The 13467-nt window shown below is 42.3% G+C and overlaps 1 protein-coding gene across 1 annotated transcript in view; it reads left to right on the forward strand.

The window, feature by feature from the left end:
* Window positions 1-2198: 2198 nt before the first annotated feature.
* The window catches only part of iqsec1b (IQ motif and Sec7 domain ArfGEF 1b), a 53742-nt gene continuing 42473 nt past the window's right edge, over window positions 2199-13467 (forward strand). The window contains exon 1 of the mRNA XM_080495054.1: window positions 2199-2430. The gene's annotated coding sequence lies outside the window, so the exon portion shown is untranslated. The remainder of the gene's footprint in view (window positions 2431-13467) is intronic.

Raw genomic sequence — 13467 nt, forward strand, 5'->3', positions numbered from 1 at the left:
CTTTTAGGACTCACTAAGGTTTATGAGGTCAACAGTAGCTAAAGTCAGGTTTTAGGGATTCACCAATACCACAATTTTTAAAGGACACGTACAAGTACCAACCTTTAGCTACTTGCTGATACTAGCACCAATACAGGAACTGATTAAATGCCATAAAAACTAAATCATACTCCATGTGCAAACAACACATGAAGGCTATTTACCGTCCTATGCTACTGTAGACCGAGGGACCAAGCTCACTGTCAAAGAGTGTATTATTAGACTTTAATCGTGTTTAGCATGTAGCATCACTGGTGTGTGAGCCTGAAACTCTTTAGCATGTAGTGTGTAGCACGGCTCAGAATAAAATCCTCCTGATTCACTGATCAGTTAAACCACTATTGAAATTGGGCTAGCTCTCCTGGTCCAAATGTCTCTGGTGATTAAATTGGTGATGATTAAGTTGCTGGTGTTCTACCAACTCTCTTTCTCCTCCTCTTGATATTTTGGCTGAACATGGTTTACAGTCTACCTTACTTTTGTCATTCTTATCAATATTAAAGAATCTCCAAACTGTGGACATCACTCATCCTCTCTTGTGGACCTCCAAGCGATGTTGTTGATGGATGATGCTGTGTGATACTCACCAGGTCATAATGGGGATCATTCAGGAGTACGAGTATGCGGCAAAGTTCCCGGGAAATTTGTGTGTGTGTGTGTGTGTGTGTGTGTGTGTGTGTGTGTGTGTGTGTGTGTGTGTGTGTGTGTGTGTGTGTGTGTGTGTGTGTGTGTGTGTGTGTGTGTGTGTGTGTGTGTGTGTGTGTGTGTGTGTGTGTGTGTGTGAATGGGATTACCGGGTGAAGTGCTTCGGGATGGCTCAAGCAGTTGAAAGGTGCTATATAAGTAAAATCCATTTACCATTGTTCACCAACATTGTTTAACTGCTCGCACTCAGAACTCATGCTGTAAATGCGGTTGCGGGGGCCCGGCTCAAGCCGACCCCTCCAGGTGCCCAGTCAACCGCCCACTGTCCCACGTCACCAGCGTCATGCCGGGGGTCATATCCACCGTCCGTAGTAATCCACTACGCAGCAGAAGACAACTGGTCCCAGTTAGTGTGGTTGAAAAGTCTGGTTTCAGAAAACACCCTTGACCCAAGATGTAATCTGCCCAGTCGCAAATATTTAGCAGAGGGAGCTCTACCTGCATTGTATCCTTAAGTAACAGAAGAAAAAGGAAAACAAAGACAGTTTCATGGTTGTACTGTTTAATAAATAGTGCTTCGGCAAGATTCATGTTGTTGTGATTTCCCCCTTATTGCATCCAAGCTAAATATTAGCATATATTAATGTAATATGAACAGGACTGTTTTAATATAGTCACAAAATCCTCATACTAGTGTGAGCATGCATCAAAAGTGTTGATTTCAAGCTATCTCAAAATATTGAGATATACAGTATATCGTGATTTCGTCATATGGCCAAAGAATATCGAGATATTGATAAAAGGCCATATCTTCCAGCCCTACTTGCAACACACTGAAATCTACTCTTCTGTAGTTTTTGGAATTTAAAGATAGATGACAAAAAGAAAACAAAACTGTTTTGTTATTCTGACTGAGACTAAAACTTCATTATTTGTGTGTTTGGTTAAACTGGACAACCTCACTCTGCCTCCCACACAGCTGCAGTCACTGTTCCCTGAATGCAGGGCTATATTTGTTCCCTCACTATTTAAGTATAACTCTGTGGGTGTGTCCTGCACTGAACTACTTCCCCATTTCTTTAAGCACAGCCGAGGTGTCAGCTGACAGGAGGAGAGCAGAGTGGACATTATAAGACCTGTTATGTGATCGCGTGTTTTCCACTGAGGGAAGCTGAGGCCCCGTTTAGTGTCCAGTGAATGGCAGGCCAACCGATCTGACGAGTGGAGGGAGCGATTACAGGAGAAAACACAACATGGCGTTTAGGTTTTATTAGGGTGCCGATAGAAGCCAAAAATAAACCCCCCAATCAGCCTGTGTAATCGAGTGTGTCACACCAGGCTGCCACTCCCTCCTCCTGACGGGCAGGCACACACAGCTCACTATGCAAACCTCCTTCCACTTCAGCTCTGGGTTTGTTCCCTGGCAGAGGTGACAACTCCAGCAGGAGGAGAGAAAGAGTCTTTATTGCAGATGCCAACATCAGCAGAGCTCCAGAGCGAGTGAACGTGTCCAAACAGAGGTGCTGCCTGTCCTTCAGAGTGGGGTGTGGCAGGAGCTGGCAGAGGCGAGCGTCAGGCAGGTCACTTCTTACCCAGTCCCGTTAAACACAGCTACGCTGACGTTCCTGCAGAAGTCCATCACTGTGGAAGAGAGGAGTCCTGCTGTCAGTGCCGCTTGGGATATCTAGGAGGACATACGTCTTTCCAGACGGGTCAGGACTCCACTGTTCACTTGACACCACGACGGTAGGTCCGTGTCCTTCCCATTATTCCTCCAGAGGCTTGATTTTTGGTAACTCCAGCAGTACTACTACATATGCTTCTTAAGGAAACAGTTTTCCTCTTTGAAGGGACACAGACTGACATTTAATTTTCGGAGTTGCTTGATTCCATTTTTCCTCCCGTTGCTGTCTGTGACATTTCAAATCCATCCTGGTAGGCCTGAGCCTGATGGGTTTTATTCCTTCTTCTTCTGGTATTTAATAGATCCTCCCTTTCCTCCTTCATTAGTTCATCCTGTGCCTCACAGCAGACGATGTACAACTGCTCCTCCTGCACTCCCAAACCTTTTTCTTACCCCTTCTCTGGATAATGTGCCCTTGAAATCAGCAGGGGCAGCAGGCAAATCCACAGCCTGTCATGGCCACTCAGCCTGGATCACAGACGGCATCATGTTGCACCGTTGGTCCTTGCTCAGAGCAGACGGTGGAGGGTGCAACCCTTCACTCTCTCAGACAGTAGAGCTCTACACTCCATGCCAGTTGTGAGCGATGAATGAGAGTAAAGAGGAGGGAAATTAAGCCGACTATTGTTTCATAATTGTGTCCTATTTTCTGATCCTTCAGGCAACGGTCAACGGTGTTAGCAAGGAGGTCATCCTCGCAGCTTTGACATTGAGAGGATACAATCTTGCACTATATTGAAAAACTTGAATGTATTGTTTTTACTAAGATCATTGCTCCTCCAGTGGACTGTCAAGCTTTCAGTGTTGACTCTCATCATCTGCCACCCTGATGTGAGTTCAGTGAGAACAGAAAATGGACGAGTGGCTAGAGTGTTGCAGTGCGTTGGTTCCCATCCTGTTGTCTGAAACCCCAGAGCTTTGAAATCCAGAACAAGACACTTGTACATAGATATACGTTTATATAGGAGACCTTGAAACATGTTCAGTGTTTTGGTTTAGATTTTTAATCTTTTTAACTTTTTTTTTCCTTTCTACAAAGTCCATTTTTTAAATGTTTTTCAATGTCAAAATCAAATACAAATATAAAACATTAAGCGATGTATAAAGGTGTTGAAAACCAGAATGAGAGGGAACAGGAGCACAATAAGATAAGAATGCTGTTTTTTTAAACCCAAAATTGTAAAACGAAGCAGGTCAGGGACATGTGTGTTACAACCTCTGGTCATCAGATTTATTGTTTGGCAGTCTGAAAATGAAAGTCCTACGTTCCATACACTCAAGTTTTATGATAATTGATATCCATTGATTGATTGTAGGAGGTTTTCCACAGAGCCATATCCTTGTCTCACTCGGCCTTTTTACATCCATCGCTTGGTTCTTGAAGGTTGCTGTTTGTGCATGTTGGTGAGAGTGGGTTTGTCATGTGTGTTTGGCTTCACTGCAAAGTTCTAGCAAATCGAGAGACTGGATTCAAAGTCCACTGCACCCTTACTTTATATGGAATGCAATCTGTGACTATCTATCATCTTAGATAGATCAGGTATTATCTCATGTTACTTTCTCCATAATAATGAGGCCAACAAATGTTACTTAACATGTTTTATATCCTGATTAATGAATGTTTGCTTGTTTTACAGAAAATTCAAAGTGAAGGACTTTACAAACTGGTCACATAATTATGCATAGAGGCAAGACAGTGCAGGAAAACAAACACCATTTATAACATTTTCCATGACCTGCTGGTAATGATGGTGTGATACAAACTCTCTATGGTCACTGCTGCATTGCAGACGAATGTGATATGACGAATGTGTATATGATGTACCTGATTCCCATTTGTTTCAGGTTGGAAAGTGTACAGCCCTTATGTGAATGTTATTGCTGTAAAAATCAGTAATCAACATGTCTGCCCTCTGCTGCCGTGACACATTCTCAACAGCAACACTGGTTGATGATTTTCTGATCCAATTTTCTGATCTGTTATTATGGAAACAGATACTCAACAGTATATGTTGTAAGAGTTTCGGCAGCGATGGGTGGACTATTCCTGGCACTTTAGCAGAATTGACAGTCACTGCTCCACCTCACATAATTAATCATCTCACACACTTGGTGCCTGAAGGACACCTGGTTACACAGTGAGGTGATTGGCGACCAAAGTTTCCTCCGTTCAGTCGCTTGATTTTATTTGTGTTGTCAACTGCAACAAGGAAAAAGATTAAAGTCCAATGAAAGCCACATTTGTAAATGTACAAACGTTGTCTCCCTACTTCTACACGGCTTGGCCTCTCCACTTTGGATAACTCCAACTCAAGAGATCCTTTCATAGTTCAAGTGTTTGCCCTTTTAAAGTTGGGGAAATCAGGTGCTTCCAAACCTCAAAAACATAGCTCACTTTCCCACTTTCTCTCAGACCACTCCCTTCTCCTCAGGAATGAGAACAGCTTCGTTACAACCACACCAAAAGTGGAGTTTTATTGGTATGAGAAGGCAGATGTTGAGGTGTATTACCCAGCTGTCTCTTGCGTCTGTAAAGTTTGGCAAAATAACAGCATGGAGTGTCACTAAAAGCAGCAAACAGAAAAGAAGTAATTGCAAAAAGTAAAAAAGATCAAGTATGTGCTGCTGCAATGATCTGGGGCCTCATTAATAAAACTTTGCATATGATTCCTACTAAAAATGTGCGTGCGCCCAAAAGCTGAAAATGGCTTGCGCCAGAAAGAATTTGGATCAATAATACTGTGTGTATGCACATCTGCATGCACTTTCCTTTTATAAATCACAATCCACCTGGAAGGTTGTTCATCTCCCAGCCTCAACACGCCCATTTTCTACCATAAATGGTGAATGCAAAGTGCCACGTCAATATTTTTACCTCTCAATCACCCTGTTGATCGTCGGCATTTGACGCTAAATCATCACAGAAAAGACGAAGAAAAAGAGTTTTATGGAGAGAGAAATAATCATGGAGGAGGTGGAGGTCAGGAAAATGTTGTTATTTGATGATCAGGGTGGTGGAATCACTAATAAAAGAAAAAACAAGTGATCGGCAGCACGTCGTCACTGCTGGAAATAGAGAGATCAATGACTGCAGAGGTGGAGAAGAAGAGTCTGATCTGAAAGTGGAGGTCACAGGAGAGTGACATCATTGGGCAGCACCAGAGCACACTGCTGGGTGCAACAACCCTCATGGTTGTGACAGCCAGCACGTGTCCGGGTCAAAGAGAGGAGATATTTTGGTGGAGACACAGCCAACCAATATAGTTCTATTTTATCTGTTTGTTAAATGTACGGATTAAATATTTGAACAGGGACTGTAAAAAGGGTCAGTGGACTTTGTTTCATCCTGTCACTACAGAGTTGGAGGCGCATGATGATGAGGAGGTCGTCTGTCTCCAGCAGCAGAGCCTCCCGAACACATGACTGTACTGGTGTTGTGCCAAAAACTGATTCTTGTCCACGCGAGTGGCTTTTCTCAGGATTTACAACCATAATGTAAAAATATACTAAACTGTATCATGCACCACGTACACTATACGGAATAGAAAAGGTTTCATCAGATGACATTAAACTTTCTCAGCAAATTATGTTTTGCCATCTTGGAGTAACAGGGGTTGTGATAATTAGGGAGGCATTGCCCTGTGCTGTCTCTTTTAACATACAAACAGTTGAAGGTTTGAGCTTCACTGTGAGACACATCATGAGACAAACAACTGTTAAGGTTTATTGAGCTCGCCGCAGAAAACACCCACGTTTACATACTGAATATTGCAGACTGTAGGAAATGTAGCATGATGTCTGAAAGAAGTGGGAAAAGAAACAACCTTTCAAGCACGATGGGATGGATGATTTGATCCTTGGGGGGTTTGTCAGAACTATTGATGCATGAGTATTCGTATTGTGGAAACACTGTTTCCATACACAATGCATTCATGTTTTGCATGTCAAGATTTTTGGCAGATCAGAAGAAGTCCTGCTGTCCTCCAGAGTGCAGGGTTTGTATATTGCTGCACACATCACGGCAATGGGTCAGAAGCAGAAAAGCACAAACATCTGCAAAGAAATGCAACTATATCATCACATAGGATGTTTAACTGACATCAAGCAGCTTTTGTCAGAACTCCAAACCATTAATTTACAGCAAGTAACTTTAAATGACCTCACAAACATTCTTCAGCCACACCAGGACTGATGTTTGATGCCTTAACTTCACATAAGTCTTCTGAATTACTTCCCGTTGTCAAGACTGGAACAGTTCCTCTCAGTTGAAGGTTTGCTTTAAAGCAAACTGGCAGAACAGCTTCCTGACTCAGCGGTTGAAACAACTCAGGACTCAGTATTTAACTTGAGGTGCTGCATCCTTTCTCATGCCAATGACTGAATAGCAGCTGAGACTGTAGGTTTACTGATCCCTGGCTATAGTAGTCACAGCAGTAACAAACAGAGCCACACTGAACATCCAACTCAAGGACTTTGTTGCCTCAAAAAATATGACATTTTCCCACAAATAATTAGTACGTAAAGTAACTGAAGTCACTGGCTTGCTCCTTGGAGTTAAACACGCCAAACATACATGATTTCTTATAGAACACTAAGGAAAACATGCCTCTTTATTAAAAGCAATGAACAGATAAGTGTTTTCATAAAACAAAATGGTGTATATACCTTTTAGTGGCATAACAATGAACTTACAAGCCTTAAACTTGTAAGTTTCTGAGTTGTTTTTACCCTATTTGTCGTGCAACATAAACTATTTTACCAGTGAGTAACTAGCTGTTCTAGTGTGTCTATCAGGAGTAAAATCACTCGTTTGATTACTTACATCCATTAATGTCACAATGATTTGTGTGAAGAAAACTGATTGAAGTCTGCCTGCCCAGGCTAGAATATATTATGAACAGTTCCAAATATGTCTGGAGGGGATTTTTAAACAGCTTTTCCATTCCTATCTGCATTTCTGCCTCTTGCCTCAACTTATCACCGAGAATCTAAACTCACCCCGATGCGATTGAGGTACGAAAGAATCAGCAGCATCACCAGCAGGCACTCTACCTTTCTCAATGAGTATTACTTGGATGGGCTGACGTCCGATTGCTAGGAGGTTTATTTTTATGGACTAAATGTGAGCGAGTTGGTCGTCCAACTGATGGTTGCCGATGCAGTGTCGCTCCCCGTATCTGTGGAGGACATCTGAAAAAGGCTTCCTGTCTTCAATCAGCAGATAGCATCGGAGGTTAGCGCCGATTGTCCGCCTGCCGCTCAGACCTGACAATAACAAACACTGCAGATAGGAAGTGATGATAAAAGCTCAAACCCCAGCGTGGAACACACGTACGGACAGCTAAAAGCATACAAATGCGGTCACTCCGGATTTATTCCCGGCAGTGACCGATTGATTTTTGAGTCTGAAGCAGCACTATGCACTATGATGAATGTATTACACTTCACTCAAGCTGGGATTACTGCAGGATCGCTCAGAGGATGAATGACACTTAATACGATTTCACTTTTTTGGACATAGTTTCAATTGTGAATGAAAACATGACACTGAAGACTTCTGCTAAGATCTGAAGATCTGGACACTTTATTGGCTTCAATGGTCAGAAAATCAAAGGTTTTTAAAAGCTGTGTTTAAGCAAAGCTGAAGACAAATGTATCTTCCCAACTTTCTGAAGGTCCATTTAAAATGAAACTTTATGAAGATTAATGTATAAGCACTATTACAGATCAGTTATTCAGGCCCCATTTACAATATTTACAAACAAAAACACAAAACTTTAGTTGTGTTTTGGGTGTTTGTTTATAACTGAAAACAGAACTTTATGAAAAGAGCTCCAAAAGCGGAATAAAAAAAAAAAAAAAAGTTTACTTGAAATGTGAAAAAAGTTTCCCACCATGTTTTGACTGATTCCCCCACTATTACTTAACGAAGTAAAACATGTTTTGGTACCCAAGAGTGCAATGTGTGATGGAGTTTGTCAAAAACCGTATGAATTCTGTTTGGATTTTTAATCAATGAGTTACAAGTAGAAATGTCATAAAAATTAGACATTGCAAGCTTTCATTTCTCTTGTTAGGAACTATCCTGACTGTGGTATTGATAAAGCCTAATCTTATCATATCTTCTATTGTAAAGATGAATGTATTACATGACTTGGAGCACAACAAAAATCAATCGGCAAGATCATATGGTCCCTGAACTTTCCATTTTAAATGCTATTTATTTGTTTTTTGTTCACTTGTTCCACTGCATCAACCTTGATTCCCCACCCCTGGTGATTGGTAACCTGCTTGTGAATATTCCCCCTTATCTGAGAAGGTAGCAATCCTGCAGTCAAAAAAGATGAAATAAAAAATAAATGGATGAAAGAAAAGCTGAAATATTCCAAAGACTCTGGAATCAGGAGATATTCCATGAATTGAGACATGGTTTATGGCTGTGGGTAATGTTGTGGCTTGGAAAAATACTCTTATCTAACAACCAAAATTATCCCTGATGACCGTAAAGCAAGTGTCCTGATCTATTGTACACAGTGGAGTGGAATTACACAGCAACAGACACCCAATAAAGTCAGCATGACGTGTTTTTCCAATAGGTGTAGTTTCCATTCATTAATCACTTCAGATATTTTCATTATTAATTGAGTCTTTTGGAGCAAATAAAACCAAATTGAAGAAGATAAGTGAGACATTTGCAACAATTTCTTGTATAATGATAAATGGTAGTTATCCTGGAAAGTGATTCAATGAACTTTGGCCAAATAAACCTTCTTTCATCCGTAGAAATACCACAAAACTGCTTCAAGATAATGAATGGACAGAATCAGATTTTTATTGACTAGCCTTGCGTATTAGCTTAAATAATGAGGGGTTGCAGGCTGTAATGTTGAAACGCCACAAAGTTTAATGGAATAAAAAGAACCAGGAGCTAGTTCAGGGCTGGTGCCAGGGCCAGTTCTTAAATGAGCACCGCCAAACAACCGATTCTTTTTTCACTATTAAGTGAACCAGGTGAGAGCCACGTCATTGCGTCACTCCAGAATGTAATACGTCACTGATTTCACCAATGTATGGCTGACAGCGCTCATACAGGTACAAGGAGACGGACTGCATTCATCGGTTTGGTCCGGGTCACTGCATCTAGTCTGGCCTGAACCTCGGATGAGCAAGAACAAGAGTCTTGTTTTAGTCCGGAGTCCCAGAGTGGCCAGAGAGAGAAAAAAACATGTGAATGGGCTCAGGGCTTATTTTTCAACATTTGAGCATTACATGGTGAATTTCTGCTCCTTTCACTTTACTTCTGGACTTGTCTGAATCAAACGCTTCAACATCAAGAGGAATGGAGTTGTAGAAAGATAGAATGCAGCTCTACAGCCATTTCCAATGACAACTTATGTAAACACACTCTGATCAACAACAACAGTTGTCTTTCACATGAAGCGCCATTAAAAGGCATAATTTATGGATTTAAAAAATCCAAGCTTTCATTTACAGTAGTCAGGAGTTTGTTTTTTAGTTGCTGATGAACCAAAAGTCTCCTTCATTATAAAGAAGTTCTGTGGTAGAAAATAATGGACTGTGAGCGGAGCAACGCAGCCTCATGAGGACCTCAGCCTGCCGTCATAACATGAAACAAGACCTGAAAGTGAAGCAAGTTCCAATGATGTTACGTGCAGCAGCTCTGCAGCACAGTAGTTTGAGAACCACGGCTCCCCGATCGCAGATTACATTATCTCGTTTCCTCGTATTATTAACTTCAGGGAACGACTTATTATGTCGTTCCCAAGTGTTATTTACATTTTTTTCTCTATAACCACTCCTGGGCCCTGTGTTTGCTGTAGATTTCAGAAAGCTGGTTCAACCTATTTTCCACCTCATAGGTAGCGATAACTCCTGATAACACCTGATGACATGTGAGCCCGGTTCTAGCTCCTCTCTGGCCCAGCAATGATTTGGGGCCAGCGTAGCACCCGTTTAGCCTCAGTTTAGCCGTTTGGTGGTGGAAAGACAAAGAACTGGTCCCTGGCTCTGAACTAGCTCTTGGTTTTTTTCGGGTGGAAAAGCCCCCCACTTAAACTATTTCTTCATTTTCATTTCCATTTTTAAAGCTGCAGAAGATAAAAGTTGAGTTGTAAGCTGAGCCTGTGTCTTTGCCCTTTGTGGCTCACTAACGGTGCTGCAGATTCCAGGTGTTGGTTTGGATCTAGAGCTTAGGGCCAGCTCAGGAACAGGATGGAGGAAGAGTTACAGCAGCAGGATTAGCAGAGATAAGCTGAATAACTACATTGTGGTGGTCAGAGGAGCTACTACCGAGGAGCGTAGACATGGAACAGATTCACTTCCCATATGGTCATCAGCATAATATCAACTGTGTTTGCATCTGTTTCCATCGGACTCTGCAGCCTGCTGGCTATAAGGCCCTGTGTGTGCCGGTTTGCATGCGATGTTACCTACATGTGCACATGCAAGTGCATGAAGTGTGTTCCTGCTTGATGTGGGTTGTGCATTCTGCTGCTCCACGCTGTTGAGGAGCATCATGCTTGTGCATCATGAGGGCTAGTAGTGTTGAGTTAATCCCCCCCCCCCTCCCCAGCCCCCAGGCCACACGTGGGTGGGTTCTGAGCTTGGGGATTACAAGGCTGAACCCAGGCCAAACGGCTTTAGAGCGAGCAGCTCTAGAGCGAGGGGCGGGCCGGGGCCACGCTCGCTCGAGGCTCTGGGGTGACGTGTGTTAAGCACAGACAGAGCGTGAGGGCAGTCTCTGCTGGGATCTTTGTTTTCACATCCAAATGGACCTTTTCCCCTGCATCTGTAAACAGGGTGCAGGTCTCACACCGGAGATAATTATAAGTGTGCTGGCACTGGTGAAAATGTGCTTCAGTCGGAGCATAAACTTGGTGCAGGCTCATACAGGACACAGTTTGTGAGTTAACAGCTGTGGAAATAATAGACCTGTTTGTATATATTTAGCTGCAACTCAGCAATAAAGTGAGGTGTAAAAAAGAGTTGGGTCAAGTATAATTTCATATTTCAAGCTGCAACAATCACTCTAAATCCAGTAACGCAAACATTATTCTTGCCTGGATTGCTTGCATTATTTTAGGCCCCATATACACGACAACGAATACAGGTCTCTGCACAAAACTTTCTTCACTTTTAGGGGGTCCGTTTATACAACACCAGTGAGCAGATTCACTGTATCCACAAAGTTTTTACCGCTGCTCTCAAGGTGGAAAGATTCTTTCACAGTCACTATTCCCTCCTGCAGAGACTGATGGAGGCTACAGAGCCTGTTACTGTGCATGTGCATCTCTCCCCATCCCTCCCCTTCCTTCCGCTCATCCACTTATAAACAAACATGGCGACCCGTAGTGGTGTGACTCATGGTCTGTATTTTAGTTGTATCCTCCATATCAATAGTTTATAGTTAAGACTCTCCCTGATAGCATCCGATGCATCATCAGTCCATACGGATGCCAGGTTCTCTACATTTTTATTCATATTTAAAGTGTATTGTTCTCTAAAAACATGTCTGTGTGGTTTCACTACAAAATCAAGCAACATCGCAATGCCTGGCATACTAACTAGATCATTGTCAGTGTGTCTGTAAATGCACTCCTTTGTTTAATGGGTCACCTGAATTGTTGTCATGTAAACAGCGCCTTCGAGAGCGTCTACATAAGAATGCTGGCCTATCATCCACACGAGGCAGCATTTTTGAAGCGCAAAAAAATATTTTTTTTAACACGGGTCCCAGAGTGGGGAACCTAAAACCCCAGCATGTGCCCTTCACACCCCAAGGAATGGACAGCAAAGACGATCATCTGTGGAAGAAAGTTGATGTAATCGCCCCCCCTCTCCCCCACCGTGGTCCGTGATGTCATCAAATAACCACAACAATCATGGACTACAAGTTCCAGTGGAGCAACAGAAACTACTGACGCTAGCAGTAGGAGTAGCAGGGCCATAGATCTATAGAGCTAGCGTTATATAAAAGGTTTATGAGCAGGAATCCACTTCGAAGTTTCTATGTGCTCTGTCTCCTTCTGCGTTTTTGGTGCATTTGGTAAGTCACAGCGCCCCTAAAGGTATGGTGTGTGTACTACATGCCCTGAAGCCTCGTGTTGAGCTGTGTTCATAGTGACGTGTGGGCCGAATTCTATTTTGAGAACCTCTGGGAGAATAATTATCGTTTTGGCTCATGTGGATTTGGCCTGAGTCCAAGGACACAAAGTGTTTTTCAAAGCCTATATGGTTCAACGAATGTCAGCCTGTCTGAACAAATAAGTAAGGCCTGCTAACTCAAATTAAAACGAATCAAGTCATGAGCCGAATGTCCTTCTCAGAGTTTCTTTGTTGTGTGTCAGATACTCTGATCAGTGTCTTTATATTGGCTCTCATTCCCAAACCCATAGTGCCAAAATAACTGAGGCAACAAGTGCCAATAAAACAACATTCTTACAAAACAGGATACCAAGCTTTCCAAGCTTTTAGCTGATCTAACATCAGCTGTTGCAATTCAGCAGTGTTGATCCAAACAACACTTGATGCAGAGTTTCATTGTGGTGCAATTGTTTGTCAGCAAAAAGTGGAACAAATTGCTGCATGATGACTGAGGCTCATTGGTTTTGGAGCATTTTCAGGAGCTTCACTGCCCACCAAATGTGAAGTTTAAAGGTTTTGCAGCTCTTGGACCAATATTAAAGGGTTTTCATGTGTACATACAACACTGCAGCACATCAAGTTATTGTAGTGGCTACTTGTGGTTTTGCACCATTAAGAATTCCTGTAGATAACCATAAACATACCCTTATAATCCTTTGACTAATTGACTATGTAGAACACTGTCACCCAGAACAGCATTGTCTCTTCTCTCTCGTCATTAGAAGACATTTTAAAACGTGCTCTATTACAACATTGATCACTTACTTCCCTCTGCAGGACTGACACATCATTACATCTAATGGAATATGAAATAATAATTTATCGGTGCACAGATCCAGGCTGCTGGAACTAAGCATGGAGCTATATGTTCATCTCTCTAGTTACATCAGCCGCAGTGAAGACAACAGCCATCAAAGTGTAACTCACTGAAGTTA

Source organism: Blennius ocellaris (assembly GCF_963422515.1).
Source record: "Blennius ocellaris genome assembly, chromosome: 4".
Classification (NCBI taxonomy): domain Eukaryota; kingdom Metazoa; phylum Chordata; class Actinopteri; order Blenniiformes; family Blenniidae; genus Blennius; species Blennius ocellaris.